The sequence below is a fragment of the Magnolia sinica genome, chromosome 17 (genome assembly GCF_029962835.1).
Source record: "Magnolia sinica isolate HGM2019 chromosome 17, MsV1, whole genome shotgun sequence".
Classification (NCBI taxonomy): domain Eukaryota; kingdom Viridiplantae; phylum Streptophyta; class Magnoliopsida; order Magnoliales; family Magnoliaceae; genus Magnolia; species Magnolia sinica.
The window spans coordinates 33,666,090-33,675,341 of NC_080589.1; positions in this window are offsets into that span (position 1 = coordinate 33,666,090).

Below are 9,252 nucleotides of genomic sequence, written 5' to 3' on the forward strand. Positions count from 1 at the left end.
TTCCAGGCTCAAGACAAACCCACCAAGTCCAATATTCAATGTATTTCGGTGTGTAGAAACATCAGGTAGATTTCAATGGTAAAAGAACACTATTTTCTATGCAATGGCCCACCAAATAGTTGGATTGGCTTCATTTTTCAGCTCAACGCCTAAAATGATCTGCAGAATGGGATAGATGGAGTGGATTGGACCCATACATTAAGGTGGGGCCTGCATGGGCGGTCCATCCCAAAACTTTGGAATCAAGCTAATATTGTTGTTTTCTACTCGCCAGTACACCACATTGTTGTTCATACTTCACTGTGTGCCACGTCTAGCGTCCTTGGACGCTGGACGGTTTGCATACGACACATGTAAAGGTGGGCCCCACCTATGGACGTGGTGCCCAGGTGGGCCACCCAAATGGTTGGATGGTGTGGATAAGACATACATCAAGGTGGGGTCCATCTGAGTGGGCCACACAATCACATCATCACCCAAAAACCAAATGAAAGAGAGAGGGAGAGAGAGAGAGAAAGGGACACATGTGATGAAGGGACCCCGACACTATGGGCCCTCCCTTCCATACATCACAACATATATCAAGTGGGTCCCATTACACGTGGGCCCACCAAATCAAAAATCAATGGTGGAGATCATTTCTCCACCAAATGTAAGGTCTAGATGACCCTATTTATGCAAGGAAAATAAAGATCATGATGGAGTCCTTGGAGAATGGCCCCATCATGAAATGATCATGAGAATCAAGGTGGGCCATCAGCCACATCTAGGGTCCAAGGTGAGATCCATACCATCAATCGGTAGGCCTCACTTGGCCCATCATCAAAACATGGAATCTAAACCTATAGAACACCCACCGTTCGATCTTCTTGGTCCAATGGAATGTCGATCTTCTTGTGTCCCTCTTTGATGGAAAGTGATGAGAGTTGAAGGGCTAGGATGATGGGTTTTGGGAGAAGAAGTGGGCCACACAATACTCTTTTCTCTCTTGGGAAAGCTTGGATGACCACACTTCTTGTTTGCTTAGAATTTGTGTTGAGAAATGAGAGAGAGAGAGAGGGGGGTGGTTGTAAGAGAAGTGATGGTTGTGGTGATAGATGTAAGGTGAGTGATGGATGTGAGGTGAGAGATTTGTTGACTTTTGGGGTAGATTGCTTGACTTGTGGAGAAAGAAAGAATGGGTTGCTCTTGTACTTGACATGAGGTGATTGATTGAGTGATTGATTGATGAGACATGTTGTAGAGATTCTCTTGGGATTGCAAATGCGAGGTGTTTCTTCGAAATAAATGCGGGCCTACATCTCCTAGCCTGGGTATCGTCTTGGCGCGTAATACGCGACGACAGTGCGATCGCAATGGTATAAGTCTCGAATTAAGCCGACTCAAATCTACTAGATATGACTTAGGGTCGTGCGTAAATGTCAAGTATAGGTCGCGGATTATCGGAATTCGACGGGAAGGATCGCGGGAGTCGACGGAATAGTACGAACTAGGATATGGGCCTTTTAATTCTCATAAGGAGTTCTACTCTAGTGATTAAGGAATGATTTTGACTACCCTGGACTTAAGGGACTGGATGGACGGAGGATCCAGGTCCCTCATATGGTTGATTTCATTCTTATGCAAAGTGTTATTAAGGCTTGTGTTTTTAGATTAAGGTTTTACTTACAAGTTCTCTATGCTCCCAAGTTTTAGACACGTGTGTGTGCATGTGCTGACGCATACTTTACTCGAAAAAATTGGTTAACGCCCATTGTCATCCAATACCCTAGTATTGGAGGGCCAAGGTGTTACAATTGGACACCCTTTTTTTACCTATGCACTGCATAGTCTGTACTTTACAGGGCTTCATAATATTATGAGGATTCAGAGGAACTTAAGTGTTATTGCATTAAGCCATACCATATTGGGCTCTGGGGCCCTAGGTAGGTGAAACAAAGAAAAATAAAGAACTAGCAGAAGAGTATAGCGAAGATGTGTGCATGTGTGTGTGGAAGTTGTTGGTATTCTTGGAAAGTGCAAAGTGAAATGAGGTTTGATTCAAGATGTGAGAAGAAAAAGGAAAAACCGAATACCCTTTGTAGCTAAAAGGGATTATCAAATATCCTCGATCTCAACCTTACTCATTGACTTCAGTATCTTCTTCAGCTTTGAAGGACTTGTGCCTCCTTTGGATAGAGTGGCATTGTAGCTGGTCCTTTCTTGAGATGACAGAGGATGGGGTAGGTTTTAAGTATACTTAGCTTCAGGTAAGTGACGAGGCACCGTGGTTACAGTTAGGCTCGAGAATCGGCTCTCGAGGAATTCTCTAGCAAAAGTTAAACCCATCTATGGCCTCTACCTCTCTATCGCTTTCTCCCCTTTAGTTGCTGGAGTTGTGGCCTTTAAATAGGTTGAAGAGGCCCAATAATGACCCCTTATGGACCATTTTTTAGCCCATTCTTTTTGCTTTACATGTGAGTTACGGAGGCTTTTGCAAAAGGTGTTGCAAAACTGGGTTACTTTTTTAAAATGGCCCATGAAGGGCAACTTTTTTTAATGACCCTCTTTCGCAATATACCTTTACAAATGTCACGCCCCAAACTCAGAAATCGGATTCACAGGAATCCCGATCGCCAAATCCGGTGCCGACAGCTTCCGTAGTATCCCATTCTCGGCTCCTAGTGTCCAAACGCTAGATTTTCGATCCTGGGATCCTACAAGGAGGATTTTTCCAACGTACATTTAACTCATAATAAGCATAACCATAAGATTACCCAATTCACAAAGGCAACATTATCATCACATATCCACTAATATAATCATTTGAGTACAATGCTAAAAGGAAATACATAAATCGAAAATCAAGCTCTAGAAGGTCGCTGCACGCTTCCAAGCTCAACACTGCTGCAACCTAACATCACCTGCACGCATCTATCGTGCATAAGCTTATAGAAAGCTTAGAGGGTGGTGTAAGTGTGTGCATAAGGTAAGTGCCAAGTAAGCAATATCAGAGTAATCAGAGTAAGCGGAAATACTGATAAACCCATAATCATACCATATCAGAAACACTAGCAAGATCATAAATCATACGAAATCAGAGAAATGCGAAAACATACTGATAGGCCCATAAATACCATCAGTCTTATCCAGGCTATGCGACGCAGAAATATAATAAAAACAATATCATATACTGATGAAGCAATGTAGATCAACTATGCAATGCGGAGACAACAAGCCAAATATCAGATGTCGCTGATGCAATGCAATATACAAATCCTGATGAATCCACGAATACCGTCAGTTGTATCTAGGTCATATAAATGCATAAACATAGTAACCTGAAATGCCATATGCGTCGGATGTAATGAGATATGTGGTGCGAATGAAATGACCATGCTGGAGTGTGAAGTCGGGATGATAGTACGTAGTATCACAGGTCACGGGGTCCATCACAAGGGACTTCTATCCAAACCAGTCACATACCTAAATTTGGATAGTCAGACTCAATGTGGTAAACTCCTGATCTCAGGTTAGTCGCGCGCCCAACCGAAATCCTGGTCATACGAATGTACACGTAACAAATGGTTGCGCACCATCCGCCCGAGTGGATAGTGAATGGATGAATGAATGAGTATGCAATGCCTGCTCAATAGGTCCACATATCAGTACGGTTCCTCTCCGGAAAATCACCGGGGTCTATTACACTCCAAACCAGATTGCCACCCCATATCGCGCAACAAGGTGAGTGGAAGAGACCTCACTATCCGTCTGCCAATATCAGGCCCGGCTCATCGATAGCGGACCCATTCCTCGAGCTGATTAGACTCAACCTAGCATTGCCCCCTCCTCTCAGGCAGGTAAGGCCGTACCCCCTTCTAATCGACCACGACACAGTGGGAGACGCGGCCTAACGGTATACGGCCCTCATGCGCTCATGCATCCACTCGGTCTAAACGTTAGAGCAACCTCTGGAACCAAGAGGGTTTAGGGACTTTCACCCAGGGATATCTATAGCACCCCATGTAGAACAGATTTTCGGTGTCCCATCTGGCCATCCACGATATGCCTGTGGAGGCTACGGCCCTGATGTTGCTAGGGCGTACAGTAATCATAATGTAAGATGCATGAGTCATACAATCCAGTCATGCATAAATCCTGCGCATATCGTGCGCTCATGTGAGATAACCTCTGCCTATCAGGGAGTCTCATAACATCTTACCCAATGACATATGCAATGGTCAACCACATCTCATAACAAACATGCAAATGATGCATATGGGCATGATCATGATGCTATGCAGTCACATACTCATAATCAGTATCAATATCCGGCATCGACAATCAATCACAACAATGTGGACATTTAACCAACATTGTCCCCCAAGGAATGGTGGACCCATGGCCTCACACAAGGGCCAAACATACAACACCATGGGTCCCTCTCAATAGCATAATACACACCACGATGGACCTTTCACATGGGCCTAACATACATCACAATGGACTCCATCGCCTGACCCTCTAATGCATCACAATGGGCCTCAACTATGGATCGCATATACATCATATAGGTCTCGACAATTGGCCTCGGCAATCAACATCGGCCTCGACAATCGGAATCTGTCACGCCCTGAACTTGGAAACCGGGCTCACAAAATTCCCGATTGCCGAATCCGGCGCCGATAGCCTCCGTAGAACCCCATTTTCGGATCCCGGCACCCATTCACCAGGTTCCGATCCTGGGATACTACAAGGAGGATTTCAAGTCATCAGTCTAATTCATAATGAGCATAACAAAAGCATAACCCACAAACAATAACCACAAGAACACCACCACAAAATCCACTATGATCAAAAACTTTTGAGTACAATGCGGCAGAAAGGGGAAATACAATGCAACAAAAGAAACAAAACTCCAGAAGCTCGGCTGCACGCTCCAACTAAGGCGAGACTATGGCTGCGACTGCATCCTGGCGTCACCTGCACGCATCAATCGTGCATAAGCTTATAGAAAGCTTAGAGGGTGGTGTAAGTATGTGCGCAATATAAGCGCGCTCAAAATGCAAGGTCAGAGTAATGCGGAATCATGGTGATGAGTACATGAATGCAATCAGCCGTACCAAGGCTATACGGTGCAAGATATGAATGCAACTTAAGCATGCCAATCCTCAACATGTATCAGTTCAGTTCTCATTCAGGATAATCACCGGGGTTCAATACACTCCAAATGGCATTGTCGCTCTCCTAGCCGCACAGTCCAAGTGAGCGTAAGAAACCTCACTATCCGCCTGACCAATAGTCTGCCAATACCTATCCGGCACGTCGATAGCGGACCCATTCGCGAGCTGGTCAAACTCAGCCTAGTATTGCCCCCTACCCTCGGGCGAGTAAGGCCACACCCCTTTCCAACCGACCACGACACAGTGGGAGACGCGGCCTCCTGGTATTCGGCCCTCGTGCGCTCATATATCCACTCGGTCTCGACATTGGAGTCATCCTCTGGTACCATCGGGTTTAGGGATTTTCACCCAGGGACATCTATGGCGCCCGTATGCTAGAAACAGTATTTTCGGTATCCAATCCAGCCACCCACGATGTGTCTGTAGAGGCTATGTCCTTGATGTCGCTAGGGCATACAACAACTACAATCACACAAATGCAAGTGCATGAATCATACTATCACTCATGCAACATACTGTATATACCATGCACTTATATGAGGCAACTCCGCCTATCGGGAGCCCATAAACAGTCTGCCCGAAGGCATATGCTATGATCAATCACTCCTCATACCAGTCATACATATGATGCGTATGATAATAAATCATGGATCTATACTAAACATGCATATAGGGATGGGCTCTGCGTATCACCGAGATGGGCCTAGACGGCCTACTTACCACAAGTTTGGGCCTATCAGAGGGCCTTACGGAGAGCTATAATGTGGACATTTAACCAACATTATCAATGTGGACGTCAAACCAACATCGCTCCCAAGGAATGGCCTTCCATGAATCACATATTGTAATGGACCTATTTACATCTTATTGGGCCTCGTCCCAACGGTCCTTAGGTTCATTAAGTGGGCTGCCTCATATGGGCCTTATATAAGTCAAGTGGGCCGCATCAATGGCCTCATGTACATTGCAATGGGTCATACTCCATGGGCCTTTGAAAACATCACAATGGGTCTCGTAACATGGGCCTTATATATATCAGAGTGGGCCTCGACAACGGGCCACCAATACGTCGAATGGGCCTAATCTCATGGGCCTTATATATATATCAAGGTGGGCCTCCCCAACGGCCAGAAATACATCAATATGGCTCCATCACATGGGCCTAGGGCCCATCATAATATTTATTTGAAATCCAACCTATTCATAAGGTCACTTGGACCTTGGGTAAGGCCCACTGAAATGTTCATTTGAAATCCAACTTATTCATAAGGTCACGGGACCAGGGGGCCCACCAGGATGTTTATTTGCCATGCAACCCGTGGATAGGGTCACGTGGGCCTAGCCCACGGTAATATTTATTTGCCAGCCAACCTGTTTGTAAGGTCACGTGGACCTGGGGGTCCACTGTAATGTGATTTGCAAATCCAGTCCACCCATCATGTGTGTCCCACCTGGTTGACCATCCAAACCAAGTTTCAACCGCATCCAAATTTCAGGTCGGCCCCACCAAATAATTTTATATGTTTTAGGCATATATTCACATGATTTTTGGATGGTGTGGCCCACTTGAGATCAGTATACGGCCGATTTTTGGGGACAGACCATAATCAAAGGGGACCCATCAAATGCTCGGTGTTGATGATCGAAACTCATCACCGTGGGGGCCCACAGCTGGAGCCGTGAGGCCCCAGCGACCGTCCGCTCGTCACTACAGCAGCAGCAGCGCTGCTGCTTTAAAAATTTTATTATTATATATTTTTTTTTGTTTTGGGGCCCACCGAGATGTGATTCACAATCCAGTCCACCCATTTTGTGTATCCCACTGTTCTACCCGTCCAGAACTAGTTTTACCTGCATCCAAACTTCAGGTGAGTCCCACCGAGTACTTTTTATGATCTGGCATGTCTTTACATAGTTTTAGATGGTATGGCCCACCTGATGATCAGATCGCCTTAAAATTTTGGCTCAACGCCTAAAGAAGACTGGAGAATAGATTGGACGGTGTGGATCACATACATACATCAAGGTGGGGCCTGCATGAGCAGTCCACTAAAAAGTAACTTTTTCTTCCTTTTGTTTTTTTTTTGTTAGCCATGCCGTACGCCTACGTCCAGCGTCTCTGGACGCTGGACGGTTTGGATAAACACTGCCTCATGGTGGGTCCCACGCGTGAGTGGCCCATGTTCATCAAGGTAGGTCCCACATGATCATGGCCTACCATATATATAAATATTAATAAAATATTATAATATATCATTTACTCTAAATAGGGGGGGTGGATCTCTCCTAAAATGAGGTGGGCCACCCTATTTGATGGATGGAGTAGATTTAATATATTGGTGGGGCCCACTTCATTCTAAGGAAGAGAGAAAGAGAGGGAAAGAGAGAGAAATAGAGAGAGATACACGGTGAGATAGAGGAGGGACCCCGCCACTATGGGCCCTCCATTTCATACATGCATACATCAAACGGGTCCCACCACATGTGGCCCAAAAAAAATAGGAGAAATGACGGTGGATCACCCACCTTATCTTCCTTCTCCTTGCTCCCTTGGCTTCAAATGCACCTTGCCTATGCCTTGGATGGTGGATGATGGGGGATTAATGGTGTGGATGAGAGATGGGAGGGTGTAGATGGATGATGGAAGGTGGACCACACTTGAGAGGGAGATGGGAGCTTGGACGTATGAGGCTTGGGGTTGAGTTGCTTGGAGATTTGAGAAATGAGAGAGAGAGAGAGGAGATATGGATGGGTGAGGTGTGATGGGTGATGGTTTGGGTTGAAAAGGTGAAAAAGGGGTATGGTGGATGTTGAAAATGGGAAAAAGAGGAGTGGTGAGTGGAAAGAGGGTAGATTCTTTGAAAAAAAGAGGGGATGGGGTGATGTACTTGATGTATGGGATGCATTAAATGTTGATTGATGGGACTTATTGCGTAGAGATTCCCTCGAAATCCGCAACACGCGGTGTTTCTTCGGAATAAACGCTGATCGGCATCTTCTTGCCTGGGTATCGGTTCGGTGCGCAAGTCACGGCGTTGGAACCGCGGCGACGACGCGGTCGCTATGATACAACTTTCGGATCAAGCCGACGTCGGTGCGCGGGACCTGGCTTAGGATCGTGCGCAAACACTGAATACGGTGCGAAGGTTGCCGGAATTTGACCGGAAGGACCGCGGAAGCTAACGGAACAGTACGGATTAGGACACGGGTCTTACAGAATCGGTAATCGGCCTCGATAGATATTCAGCCTCGATCGATATTCAGCAATCGGCTAAGAAAAATCAAAATCGGTAATTGGCCTTGATCGATGATCAACAATTAGCCAAGACAACTCAGAATCGGTAATTGGCATCAATCGATATTCGGCAATCGACCACGACAATTGGGATCGGTCAATAATCGGAATCTGCAAATCGGTCACGGCAATGGCATCGATAATCAACAGATAAACCAAGCGGGGTCTATAAATGATCAGCCGATCAACCATAGTATAAAGTTCAGTACTCGGCCGTGGTTATATCAAATCCGAAAGCACGGAGCCATCCGTCTACGGCGAATGGGCCCCACTTATTTGGGTTAACCCATGAAGAGAATGGGCCTAACAAGGCCTAAGGGAAGGTCACAATGTGGACATCTAACCGTCATTGCCCAACAATGTGGACGTCTAACCAACATTGCTCCCAACGAGTGACCCACATAAGGCCAAACATATAGTGGGCCCATGGCCTCACACAATGATCTCATAAATCAAGCGGGTCGCATCACATGGGCCTAATGCACATCGCTATGGGCCGCCTCACATGGGCCGGAAATACATCTCAATGGTCCTCATCATATGAGCAGGAATATATCACAATGGCCTCACTAAATGGGTCGGAAACACATCTCAATGGGCCACAACGTATGGGCCGAGTATACATCTCAATGGGCCATGACCCATGGGCCTCATTACATCATAATGGGCCGCAACCCGTGGGCCTCAAATACAATAAGTGGGCCACATCAATGGGCCTCATACACATCAAGTGGGTTGTATTATATGTGTTGCACTAATGGGCCTCGCCCATTGGCCTCAGATATATCACAGTGG